The sequence below is a fragment of the Triturus cristatus genome, chromosome 3_2 (assembly GCF_964204655.1).
Source record: "Triturus cristatus chromosome 3_2, aTriCri1.1, whole genome shotgun sequence".
NCBI classification, from domain to species: Eukaryota; Metazoa; Chordata; class Amphibia; order Caudata; family Salamandridae; genus Triturus; species Triturus cristatus.
In genome coordinates, this window is record NC_140584.1 from 170,851,840 (window position 1) to 170,866,303 (window position 14,464).

The window sequence follows — 14,464 nt, forward strand, 5'->3', positions numbered from 1 at the left end:
CCTCCTCATAGTCCTGATCCTGACCTGGCCATGTACCCCATGCCAACCTGATATGCTTAGGGAAGGGCCTCCTTATCCAGGTCCACCTGGCCCTCCTGACTCTGATATTCCTGGTGAACAGACTTTCAGCTGATACAATCAGATATTGCTGCAGAACGCTATCACTAATTGGGGAAGATTACGAGGGTCTGAAGCCTAAGCATCGCGCTTTTTTACTCTGAACTTGCTGCTAACAATTCTTTTAAACTGTTGTGTGTTGGGAGATTTTCGTTTTAACAATTCTATTAAAATTTGCACAGTCCGCTCACCTGCACCTCAAAACAATCACCTCACTCGCTTTTAGCGAGATTCCACCGATTAGGCCAATCAACAGGCGCCATCTTTGTTTGCGCTCTAGTGGTTGGGCTATTTAAACGGGGAATGCAAGCGCGCCAGCCTACGATCTGAGACTTTCAGCTGATACAATCAGATATTGCTGCAGAACGCTATCCCTAATTGGGGAAGATTATGAGGGTCTGAAGCCTAAGCATCGCGCTTTTTTTACTCTGAACTTGCTGCTAACAATTCTTTTAAACTGTTGTGTGTTGGGAGATTTTTGTTTTAACAATTCTATTAAAATTTGCACAGTCCGCTCACCGGCACCTTAAAACAATCAACTCACTCGCTTTTAGCGAGATTCCACCGATTAGGCCAATCAACAGGCGGCATCTTTGTTTGCGCTCTAGTGGTTGGGGCTATTTAAATGGGGAATGCAAGCGCTCAGCGCGCGCGCACAGCGGGCGCCCCGGAGGCGCGCCAGAGGCAAGAGCCCCGTCTACGCCCGTCCGCGCTCTGGCCGCGCCGAGCGCCATAAACGCTGCCCGATTTGACTCAGCTCGACTTCACTACTCTAGGGATGCCCTACTTAATATTGATAATGGGAAGTTAGGGGCTCCTCTGCAGGCTTTGACCTGTGGGTTGGTCAATAGCAGATCATTGATAAAACACTGGAGATCCATGACCTGCTGGAGGACCGAGATCTGGACCTACTATTCATTACGGAAACCTGGATCACCCCTGACTCCTCGGTGGAGCTGGGACTTGCGTGCCCAGCAGGCTATAAAATTCTTCAGAAGCCACGCCTGATGGGGAGAGGAGGAGGGGTAGGGATAATCTTTAAAGACAAATGGGACTGTGTCCCTTTGGCGATAAATGATATAATAGGGTATGAACTCCCGGGCTTTTCTTTACAGGAGTCCAAGGGGAAAATGCTGTCGGGCATGGTCTGCTATAGGCCCCCGGGCCTGGATTGTCATCATCAGGCCTTATTGACACCATTACCACCCTGGCTCTCTCACATTCCAGACTGCTGCTCCTCGGAGATTTCAATCTGTGGGACACAGGGAATTCAGGGAACCACCTGAAAGCTCTGAGCCAAACCTGTGAGAACTGCGGTCTGCAGCAGCTTATTCATAAGCCTACTCACAAGGGAGGAAACATGCTCGACCTAGTTTTCGCCAAGCAATCTGAAACAGAGGTACTCAGTATAGGCCCGCTGAACTGGACTGATCATTTTCTGATCCAGTTCAGGATAACTCTGCCGAGAAATAAGCTGATGGGAAGTAATTCAACTACCTATCGGTGGGGGTGAGACTGGGCGAAACTCTCTAAACTCAGCCCAGTCCCCCTATTTCCTTGTCAGACCATACTTAAACCTGGGGAGGCAGTTGAGGAAAGTTACATGAGATACAGTAACTCCATCAACAATGTTCTGGAAGAACATATCCCCCAAAAAAAGCTTAAGATCAGAAGCACACCCTCGGCCCCCTGGTTCAATGAGGAGTTGAGAGGGCTACGTGCAGCACGCCGGCAGTCTGAGAGAAGATGGCGCAGGGCCTACCTAAAATCTGATGAAATTGCTTTAAAGTCAATTCAAGTTCAATATAAGCAGGCTATTAAGGAGGCCAAGTCACAATTCTATGCAAGTTCCATCCTGCAGGCACCCAACGGCTCCAAGGCTCTCTTCAATATTGTAAGAGACCTTGGTAACCCTGGCTGCCTAGCTAACAGAATCCAGCCATCGCAAAACCTGTGTAATGAGGTCGCCACTTTTTTATTGACAAAGTCACGAAAATTGTAGGCGGTCTTGACCGCAGTATAATGGAAATGTCACCCACCAGTGAGGCTGTCAGGAAGGATACTTCCCTGAACTGCTTTTCATCCCCCACAGAGAAGGCTTTTAGCATCATAGCTCGGCAAATTTCATTTGGCTCGCCTCTTGACCCACTTCCTCACAAAATCTGGAAGGAGTTTGGCCCCAATCTATTTCCTGGCCTGTGGCAAATTTGCTGCCAATCCTTGAACGAGGGAATAGTACCAGACTGTTGGAAACGGGCGATAGTCACCCCTCTGTTGAAAAAGCCTTCTCTAGACCCTACGTTGCCTGTTAACTTCCGCCAGATATCTCTATTGCCATTTCCAGTCAAAATTCTGGAAAAAGTGGTCAGCAAGTCCCTGTCAAACTATTTGGAAGAGAATCAGCTGCTGGACAGGGACCAGTTTGGATTCCGGCCGGGGCATGGAACGGAAACTGCCTTGACAACAGTACTGGACAAACTTCGTATGCGAGCCGACAACGGAAAGACATCAGTATTAGTGCTATTAGACATGTCGGCTGCGTTCGACACTTTCAGCCATGCCGTACTGTTGTCAAGACTGAAAAGCCTAGGGGTTAAGGGATGTGCCCTGGAATGGATATGTTCCTATTTAGCGGGCCTGCAACAGGCAGTTATGATGACACCCTTCATCTCCCCTTGGTCCCCGGTTCGCTTCGGTGTACCTCAGGGCTCGGCAATTAGTCCGATTCTCTTTAATATATACCTAGGTCCACTGATCCCCATTATAAAATCTTTCGGGATCGAAGTGGTCAACTATGCGGACGACATCCAACTGCTGTTCTCCTTTGAAGGTGACGATGCGGTTCCCATAAGTTCTTTTCAAGAATGTATGGGGCAGGTCACAGATTGGCTGAAGACTAACTCCCTGCAGCTGAACGCCGAGAAAACTGAGTTGCTGCTCTGTCACGCTGCTAGAATACCCAACCTTTTTCCGGGTGAGTTTAGGCTCCGACCAGGGGATGCCCCCATAGAAGCCGCTAAAACAGTCCGTAATCTAGGGGTCATGGTGGATGAGAACCTCCAGATGCAAACTCAGGCCAACAAAACAATCAGCACCTGCCTCTCCCTGCTGAGAGCTCTCCGCCAAATTCTTCCACTCTTACCAAGTGAGGCAAGGCCTCTATTGGTCCAGAGTGTAATTCTGAGTAGACTGGATTATTGTAACTCCTTGTATTTGGGTGCTCCCCAATACATTGTGCAGGGGCTACAACGAATCCAGTCTACGGCAGCCAAATTGGCACTGAATCGACAACATGACTCCTCTGTGCAGCAGGCACTGAAGGATTTACATTGGCTTCCTGTAAAAGACAGAATTAGCTGTAAATCTCTGGTCTTGGTCTACAAAGCCTTACACAATATAGGGCCGCTACCTTTGCGAGAGCGCTTCTCATGGTATGAATCTAAAAGACTTCTTCGCTCATCCAGTGAAGGACTAGTTTCCGTTGCTAAAATCAAACTAGCAAGGATGGGAGGCAGGGCCTTTAGCACGGCAGCCGCATGCCTTTGGAATAAGATCCCCCAAGAATTGAGACTGGCCGGATCCTTGCTGGGCTTTAGAAGAAGCCTCAAGACTTGGCTTTACGCCAAGAAAAGATAGTAACCTCCCTGTTTAGCTGACTGAACGTTCAATATGTTCTTATCATCTTGTCTCTAAGCACCAGGATACCCGTTGGGTGACAGTCGCGCTATACAAAAGCACTATACAATACAACATCCTCCTGGCCCTCCTCCTAGGCCTTTTTCCGGGTTTTCCTCCTCCTAATCCACCTCCTTCTCTTCCATCCTCCCACAATCCTCTCACACTCAGGGCCAGATAGAGCCTTCAAGCCTGTCACTAAAGTATTTTTGCATGATAAATGAATTTCATGGTGACCTGCACACACTTTCGTTTTTGTGGTTCCTCAGTACTAACCACCAGCAGGACCCAGCCAAATTCCTGACTGAAGTGACCACATATGACATGGGGTTATTAAGCAGAGTGACTCACTCTCCTGACTTACAGTACTCCTCAGAGGATCAAGCACCTCTACTGGTTCTTGAATCCCAGCAGTGTTCCATAATAAACCCTTCATTGACATCCTGTATCCAGGACCCTCAGTGACCAGTTACTAGGTCTTAAAATCTAATCAGCCACCTCTGCCAGTCATGTATTTGTTGCAAATCATGTATATTGTAACCACATCTGCCAGTCATATATTTGTTGCTAATCATGTATATTGTAACCACATCTGCCAGTCATGTATATCCGGGCTAGTCTTGAAACCTCCTGTCTCTCATAGCACCTGAGGTTCACTTAGAGACTTTGGCTGTGAAGCAGACCACTGTATTCCACTCCCACCATGCGGCCCTTTGCTGATAGTCACACTCCCTGTCCATATGCCACCATGCAACAGAACACCCACCTTGTGCACTCACTGGGCAGCCAGGTGTTTTACACCTCCAGTCTGGACTCAGCCCATTCTCCTGCTCTTTCTTGAGCTGAAGATATGCCTAGGCTGCCAACAACTAGCAAGGTGTACATACTGCTTCTCTGCCCCAGATGCCTCTAACCATGGCAATTGCCCTTTGCTTTTCTTACCTGTCCCTAGTCTCTCACTCCTTCAACACTCCAAATGCCACCTCTCTATGCCTCCATCAAACGTTGCCCGCTATATCTGGCCCAAATACTACTGAATCTCTTTGCTCACTGTTTGCTGCTGATATCTGGCACTGTCATGTTGCTGAGTCTGAAAGCTGAACCCTACCATAATATGCCCATAATGACCCTGGGTCTCAAAATTCAAGAATAGACTTTAAAGGGGGCAGTGAGCATTAAAAAGCACTGTAATGTTAAGAAAACGTTTATTTAACTCATTAAAAGCATACTCATTATTTTTTGCAGATCTTTACCGACCAAAAATACCCTGAATGTATCACCCAAAATGTTTTTAACTTTGACATAAACTCCTGTGGCAGGCGTTTGCAGCCACCAAGGTCTGTTGTTAATTGAAGCAGTCAATGTTATCTGCATTTATTTAACTTTAATCTATTTATCTTACACTGATAGAAAATTGAACTTAGGGCTACATGTACAAAAGGTTTTAGCGGTCACAAAAGGAGAATATGAAGGTTAGCACGAGCTAAATAGGCTTTTGACATGTAGTAACCCCATTTTGTGATTCTCTCACCTATCAGCGACTCTCAAAATAGGGTTTGCAAGTCTGTAATAGGGAGGGGCATGTCAAGGGCATTCCTTCATAATAGCGAGTTGCAGGGGGATGTATGAATGTTTGGCGACCGGACTGCTATTGCAAAACATTCACAGTTTACGGCCTATTTCAAGTAGGTTGTAAGCCAGTTGTAAATGGGAAGGGGTCCCCAGCGGATCCCTTTTTGAATGGTAGCAAAAACATTTTTTAAGAGCAGGCAGTGGTCCCACGGACCATTTTATACTCTTAAAAAATTAAACTGAAATGTTTCATTTTTTCTTTTTGAAACTCATCCTGTTTTCTTTCAAGGAAAACGGGCTGCATTTAAAAAAAAACGAAATCAAAAGCTGCTTTATTTGAAAGCAAACACCAGCATGGTGGACTGCTGTCCCCAACAGACCACCATTCCTGTGTTTTTAGATTCCGAATGGGTCACAAATTGCGACCTACCTAATGAATATCGATGAGGTAGGTCAATTGTGACCCCGTTGGGAATCACTAATTGTGTCTGAGACACATTAGTACATTGCATTTTGCAACTTCCTAATTGCGATTCATAAAAAGTCGCAATTAGGAACTCACAAAATGAATGATCGTACATGTGGCCCTGAAGGCCTGATTAAGAGTTTGCCCGACATGTTACTCTACCAAAAACATGAAGGATATCTGAAGCACCTTCTTGCGAATGGAATATACATTTCTGAATTACTTGTCGCCATACATCCGTACTTTTGTACTTTTGAATATTTGACCCATTTTCTTGCACCCAATTCTAATTTGGCCACCAAACTTGCTATTGCCTGGAGTCCCTTTTGGTTTTGTTGAAGTTTATGGCAAAAACCCATCTAGTTAATGCTATTAATCTAGTCACTAAACAAATACTGTCTCTGGTTATTAGCCAATAGCCAGATAAATAGTTAATGTTTCACCTACTTTTCCAGCTGCTAGTAAATAGCAGAAATGATGTACTATCTAGATAGAGACTGGACAAATAACAGATATTTAGTACTATGTGCCTGGTGTTAGGATAAATAGCCACTTCATTAAATCAAAGGGTTGTGGGTGATAAATAAAAATCAATCACTGCGGTGTATTGATCCCTCATAAACAAATGGCAGGGTAAAATGGCACTGTGACAGAGTTAAAGGCAGGGCAGGGCCATTGGAATTGGAAGGAGGACTCGCAAGGGTACGTGAGGGATACCAAAATTAGTTGGAATGAGTAGTGGGCACAAGACTCCACAACACAAGAAAAGTGGAAAGGAGACAAAGATAAGTTGGTGAAGGGAATGGAGGGCAAAAATTGCAACTCTAAAAAAAAGAGTGCTCCTCCCGCCTCCACGATGCCCTGTGGAAAGCGCTGCTGCCATTCTGCAGGCCACTACATGGGGAGTTCTGCATTTCTGAAATTTACTGCTTGGCCATCTTCCGGAGGAAGTCGAGGAGTGCCCCCGCACAGACCCTGACAGTGTGGGAGAGGCTATATGACTAGCATGTGAGCAGATGAATCCTACACTCTATTCCTTGATAGGGGCCCTAAATGTATTTCAGGCCCACTCCACCCTATTTGGTGCAAGTCACAACCTGCATTTCCAATGCACCCCAGAAAGGTGCACTCTGTCACAAAGAGACTGTGTGAGAAGATTATAATAGAAAATCATGATGGGACCGACAAAAGGAGGGGGGAATGCTCGCCATAAATTAAGGAGGATAGAGAGGCGGGAACGTGGAGTGCAGGGGCATGGAAAAGAAGGAGAAGGGCTGGTAAGAGAAGGGTCAAATAGACAACACTGTACTTGCACTGCAAACCTGCTCCCCTGTATCAAGCATGGGGGGCCTGCTCCCCCTACCTATGCAGGTGTCATTAGCAGTGACATAACCGGTGTGTCATTGGCTCCTGGACCATATTTGGACTTTTAAAAATACACCAACAACCAGAGTTTGGTGGGCCCTGGTGCAACTGCGGCATCAGTAGAAGCTAAGCCCCTGGTCATTAGCGAATTGTGACTCCTGAATGTGTAATCCAAAAAGCTAATTTCTGCATGGGGTAAAATGCAGGAGTGCACTTGTGCATACATGCCAACATTTTAGAGGAAAGTGAGAGATTTAAAAAATAATAACCGGGAAAATTTATTTTTATCATTGACTTCTATTGAAGGAGAGGCAATTTCAGGTTGGAGACAGACAAAATAAATCAATAGGGGCATATTATCAAGCACGGCGCTAACATTATCGCCGCTTTAGCGGCAGAAAACTGCCGCTAAAGCGGCGATAATGGGCTTGATAATATGCCGCAGAGAGTTCCCATAGAAGCCCATGTTGACACCAGAACATGGGCTTCTATGGGAATTCTCAAGGGCATATTATCAAGCCCATTATCGCCGCTTTTGCGGCAGCGGCGATAACGTTAACGCCGTTTCTTGATAATATGCCCCAGAGTTTGCTTCATAAATCGGGAGTCTCTCGTCTGAATAGGGTCTATTGGTATGTGTGCTTGTGGATTTCTGAGGCTGATTCGCCATATCTGAAACGAAATGGCGCCTGTTCTGTTTCTTCCTCTGCAAGATAAAAAGGCTTTCCATCTCAGCGGACGGTGACCTTCAAGGACGCGGGGCTATAAATAGGCCCGAACACAGTCTACATCATAATAAATTACCAGGTGTTGCTCTGTGAAGCATAATGCAAACAGTAAAAACACCTAATGCCGGCTCCCGCATAATCATTAACCTGCTGAAATCTCAATTAGCCTGGCCTTCATGCGGAAACCAAGTAATATTGCAGGAAGCCTCTAACCTGAGGCATATGTTGGTGCAATGGCAAAGCGGCTTAAAATCTAACTTTAATGGCGCCATCCCACAACTTGTTAATTTCTGCAGCAAAGAAATAAAAACATCTAAAGAAGTATGACCTTCTATAGATATTTTTAGATGAGTTGGATTAAATGAGAGCGTGAAAACAGCAGTAAAGCAAAGGCGGTATGTAATGTTTTCAGCTGAACGCAAATGGAAGCATTATGAAACCCACGTGATAACCTCTCCGTGATGGAAAATGGTGTAACATACTTTCGGCCAAGAACCTGTCTGGCTGCATATTATAGGAACATTTCCTTATTCTGCTTGTTGAACCAGGGTCATTTTACAGCAACCTTTAAAAACAAGCACTTGCAATGCAATAGGTCTCGCATTTAAGAAACTTTGATATATTGGTATTGTACATGACAATGCCTTTTATCAGTTCAGGTGTTTTTTTAAACACATGAATAAATGGCATTGTCATTTACAATGCCAATAGGTCACAATCTCGCAATTGCGGGACCTATTGCATTGCAAATGCTTGTTCTTCCAGAGGCCGAGTTCACACTATATAAAAATTTAGCAATTCTGGAATGTGGGCCACTTTTTGGGGAGTGCCCGGGCCTAATTGTGACCCCAATCCCACACTGATGGCCAATGGTGGCCACATGCATTAATATTTGGGAACTGTTTTTCATCAGTTTCTGACCCAGAGAAAGAAAGAGAGAAAAGGGAGGAGAATGGAAAGCGGTGACAAATGGAGAAAAAATGAGCATGAAAAACAACCAGCAAAATTGAGTTAAAGAGACACGGAAAGAAGGGTGGTGGTAACAAAACCAGGTTGAATCAAGACTAGAATCATTGGTGACCTTGTATTATCCACATTATCAATACGTGACGAAAAATATATTTTACAATAAATTTAGGAAATACATGCTTTGTTTTATTTTTTCACCTGATTTTATAGGCAGGGCAAAATTAAACATGCCTTGAGACCCTCACGGGTGTGTAGCGCACTTTATAAACTCCTGATTGATTGAACATTGCTGATAATTAAAACTGCCTATTACTTTACATACATTTTTTTGCTTACAGCACTGTGTCAGGCTGCACACACAATCTTCTAAACCCCTCCCAGGCCTGTGAGTTTGCTCTACCTTACCATTTCATGGCTCCCATTCATTACACCCCCTTTCCTCACACAATTTGAAGGACACAAGGTTATGGTGCAAAAAGGCTGCAGTTTTATTGCATACTACTTAAAACATGGATCAACATTTCACAACGTTCATGGTTGGTCATTCACGACCCATGTTTTGTCATAATTTGCATTTTTTGGTGATAAGGTCCTACTCATTCTGTTTCTTTCTAGCCGACAGCACAAATCCTGAGCAGTGGTCAGTTCCACAGGTATTCTGGCTGTCTTTGCGGATTTTTGACCCGCAATCCCGTTCCCGCTCTTCCACCGTGAGGTGTTCCCCTTGGGCCTCCATCATTCAGCTGTGCTTCCCGGCCCACGCTACATATGGAAGCAAGCTTCACAGAGAAACAAGGTAGAATAGGACTGAGGGATTGGATGTCTTCAGGGGAGAATATTTTCAGGTACAATTGTATGTCATCAGCATACAGAAGATAGTGAATTTTAGATGACCTTAGGATTCCTGTTAGTGGTTCCATGAATAGGTTGAAGATAGTGGCTGAGAGGGAGGACTCTTGTGGGACCACAAGTGTGACTGGAACAATCTTAGAGAGGGACAGTATTACCATGACTTTTTACGTTCTGTTTTGAAGAAATGAGGTGAACAATTTTAAGACAGATCCTTATATTACCATTCTGTGCTCTACTAAGTCAAGCAGGTAGTCATCCTTAACCATATCAAAAGATGAGGAAAGGTCCAAGAGGATTAGCAGGCATGATTCATTTCGATCCAACATTCTTAGAGCATCGTCCACTATATGCGCCGATTCAGTGCTATGCCCAGGGCAGAAACCAGATTGGTGTCAGTCAAATAGGCGGAATCACTTAATGTGGTTTCAGAGTTGGACATGAACACATTTTTCAAGGAGCTGCTATGTTACCATCTACATACTCTTTGAAGAGGGGCTTTTGGCTCTTCATCTACTGTGTCCTCTTCATTGAGGTGTAGCCCACGCCTGGTCACTATGCTGTCTAAAATACAACAGATTGCCTCTAGTTTGCAGGCTTTCTCCAGAACATACGGGAATGCACCTCCACTTTTGTGAAGGCACCGGAATCTTGATTTGAGCATGCTCAAGGTCCTTTCAACAATAGCTCCGGTGCATTGGTGGGCAATGTTATAACACTTCTCATTATGATATGCTGGAGCTAGGTATTGGGTCAAAATCCTTGGTTCCAACACATGTGCGTGTCGCCTGGAGGAATTTTTGTAAAGTGTGAGCATGGCAGGACCTGATAATAGACAGATACATCTAAGTCTTTAAAGTTACAGCTACACATCACCTATTAAATATCCATCTTCAAATTCCGCACATTCCAGGCACTGTACTCCACTGTGCCTGATGTTGTATGCGTCGGAAGTGCTCCCTTGATATTTTGCCACTATATCTCTGATGATAATATGGGCATCACATACCATCTGAATTTTAAGTGAAGGGGTATTTTTACTATTTCGGAAGCCATATTTGATATGTGCAAGAGGACAGATGGGAACATGTGTCCCATCTACACATTCAAAACAAGGGGAATTTGGCCATCCTGAAAATGTTCAGTTTGGTATTCTGTATTTCCTCCACATTCCTGGGAAGGTATATGCAGTTGTGCATGTGTAACAGCATGGCATCTAGGAACCTCCTAAGGAAACATGACAATGCACTTTGGGACACCCAACCAGCGACAGCAATCTCCCCCTGGTAGCTACCTCAGGCCAAAAGTTGCCATGAGCACAACACTTGCTCATGCATGGTGATGGAGCTGTTTCACAGGGTACTGCTTCCCAGATGTGGTTTAAGCCTTTCTATCAATTCTAAGATCACTGCGCTACTCAGCCTGTATTTCTCATATTTATTCCACTGTCTGTTGGAATATGGTGAGGCTGGCTCTGTACATGCTCTCCTGTCTCTGCCTCCCCCTCCTCTGCTGGGCAGCCAGGAATTACCTCTTCATCACAATTACATAAAGTGCAGACATTGTGGATACCCCTAATGCATTCTTGGCCAGCTTTTATAGCTTGAACCTGCTTAGAACCTGAATGGAATCAGTGCTAAATTGCATGTGCAAACAGGTGTTTTTACGACCAGTCATCATTAGCGACACTGTCAAACATACAGTTTGCGACTTGCAAATAGAGATTCTATATTTGTGACTCTAAGCACTGGTCATTTAATTTACTGATTGTCAATTAGGTCACATAGCTATTTGTGGATACCGAATGGAGTTCAAACATAGAGAAAAGCCACTTTTTTGGTCACAAATAGGTTTGCAACCAATTTGCAATTCGATAACCTTCGTACATGAGGACCTAAATTCTGAGTAGCAAAAGGTAATGATCTCTCCATTCAAGAGGATTCAAATTGGACCACGCCCACAGGGTAAAGGACCCACCTGATGTATGGGAAGATAGACATCTACATAAGAGCTAGTTTCACCATCAAATTAAATAATCAATGTGAGTTATTAGGCTGGGAATCATACTGGTGAAAGAAATCTCCTAAAAGAATCAACTTAGTTTTATTAATGTGTAAAAAGCAGAAAACCTCCGTTGCCTTATCTAAAAACAACCCTGGGGCACCAGGAGGTCTATAGATATGCAGTAGATAAATTGAGCAAACAGCAGAGATTGTCTACCATAATTGAGTTTTACATTTCAAGCACAAAGCAATGCTTAAAAATCACTGATACTCTGCCTCATTTACTAGTCATCCTATCTTAGTGGAATTGCTGTTACTGTATCAGGGCAGAGGTCTAATTTAACTAAGTTTCTATTGATAGGCTCAGAGCAGCATTTGTATAATAACATCAATAGTTTGCCTTTGTGCTTAGGTAGCTATGGTGCAAGAGTTGTAAGCAGGATTATTTTGGGCAGGAAGGGACACTTTCCAGTGTAAAACAAATCATCTGAGGCTTTTTTGACTTTCTATTTGTGCTACAGAATGCAGCACACGTAGAAATCGGAAAACACAAGGAGAAATAAACATATTTCTCCTCTTTACGCCTCCCCTGGGAAGGCATAGCATTTTGATGCATTCTCAGGTCTATTACTTATGGTACATCTGGGAATCAAACACAATCCATGGATGAATGCATGGCAACATCCATGCTCTAACCATGGAATGCCTCCCTGGTCCAGAATAAAGCAAGGCTGCGCTGTGCGCTGCCTTGCACTACTCCTGATTTAAAAAGCACTGGTGGTACATTTGACTTTCGTGTTCCCTTGCCCTTGCTTTATCGTTGCGTGGCGCAAGGGCATTTCAACACTATGATAGATATGCCCCCTAGTATTTAGTAGAGCCCCTTTTATTCATTTTCTCATTAGCGTTTCAGCATCAAAACAACAAGCTGATATGAATTAATGAGAAATGAGTGCAACTTCTCCCCATACCCAAAGGACAGAGCTTACACCATAACTGTTTAGGTCTCGCACCTAGCGATGCAGTGCGCAGCACTGCTCGCGCAGCAAGAGTCCTTTTCGCACCTGGCGATGCAGTGCGCAGCACTGCTCGCGCAGCAAGAGTCCTTTTGCACGGGGTTCAGAAACGGAGCCTGGAATCGCACACGCTCGTGCGTGTGCTTTTCCTTTAGTGGCCCGCTATTGGCCTTTGCGTGCGTCTTTTTTACTAAGACAGCACGCAATAGGCCAAAGGCGGGCACATTGCTCTGCCCATGGCCTATTGGTGTCTGTTACGCGCACCAAAGGCCATGTGGTTTCAATTATCGTGCCCAGACACGGGCGTGATAAGTGAAACCACATGTTTCGCTGTGGCGCGCACAACACTCGTTCAATATTATAAGCCATAGTTGCGGCTTATTTATCTTATGCAACTAACAACCATTGTCAAACCCAATAATCCGGACGTGTTGTAGGTATGATGTTACTTGTTGTATCATATATCTAGATGCAATAAAAGAAAAAGCAAAATACAAGTCAGGCGGCACACTATGCTAAACACAGATTTTAGCTTAGGTGTTTAAAGCTATGCCCTTAGTTACAGAGGCAACGCCCCTTTGAGCCTCTCCCCCAATTTTTCGCCCCACTTAAGCCCTGATTAATCCACACAGTCACCCGTACAGAACTAAGTCTAATGTCACAAGATCACAAGCCTGAAAGACAAAACCTCAGCTGTACTTGTAACTTGCAGTGCATCGGTATTCGAACAAAGCTCGTCCCAGGGAAGAAATTCAATCCTGTCATCTCATTGTATGCAGACACGTACCCAACGTAGAGAATACATGAAGACACTGGCAATACAACAGACACAATGGCATAAACAGAAAAAGACCTAGCATAAATGGAAATAAGGCACAAAAGTATTATCCAAACACAGATATGGGAGGACAAAATATAAAAACACTACCTCTGATGTTCAGCAAATGGCATTGCTCAGTGCCTCAAAATAAGCACTTAAAGCGCAGGTACAGGTTGCGACGCTGGCTCAACATTCTGGAACTTTGTACAGATATTTTTTGAATGCACTTTCGGGGCCGAACTTCCCACTTGACAGCACACTGTACCTGGGTTTTCAGCACCACTGGCCATGATCGAAACGAGCTGATTACTTTATGGTTTAAATCTGTTTATTGATTTGTACAAACAATAAAACAAAGCCCACGACTCCGTAGGCACAGTGCCAGTGAGACAACCGAGTGGCCCATCATACCGTTAATAAGCGTGGGACAGACCCAACAAATAAAAAAAATGAAATCACTTAAAAAGGATACAAACATTCAACAATACCCCCCTCCCTCCTCCCCTCCCTCGTCCGAGCTGCTTACTTTAAAAGATATTATGTATTCCTCATAGTTTTAACAAAAACAGATACGTGCGCGGAAAGGACTTGGCACTACCTCCTACGAGAAAACGATGAGCACTGCTCGCATAGCGAGCTCCGACTACTTGGTGTAAGTCACGTGAATGAAACAACCTAGGATCAACCTGGACGGCAACTGCTCTTGGGTGCCACCCTACCGTGTTAGCACTCAACGAGAGTAGTATTACGTAGATACATACTCAGACTACGGTACACGCTGGATGATTTGTATTCTTATTGTACAGAATTGATGCTTTCAATGGAGAATCTACCTGCCCCTAAATCCGTAAAGGAGAGCACTGGGCAGGTCTTTCGGGGCAGCA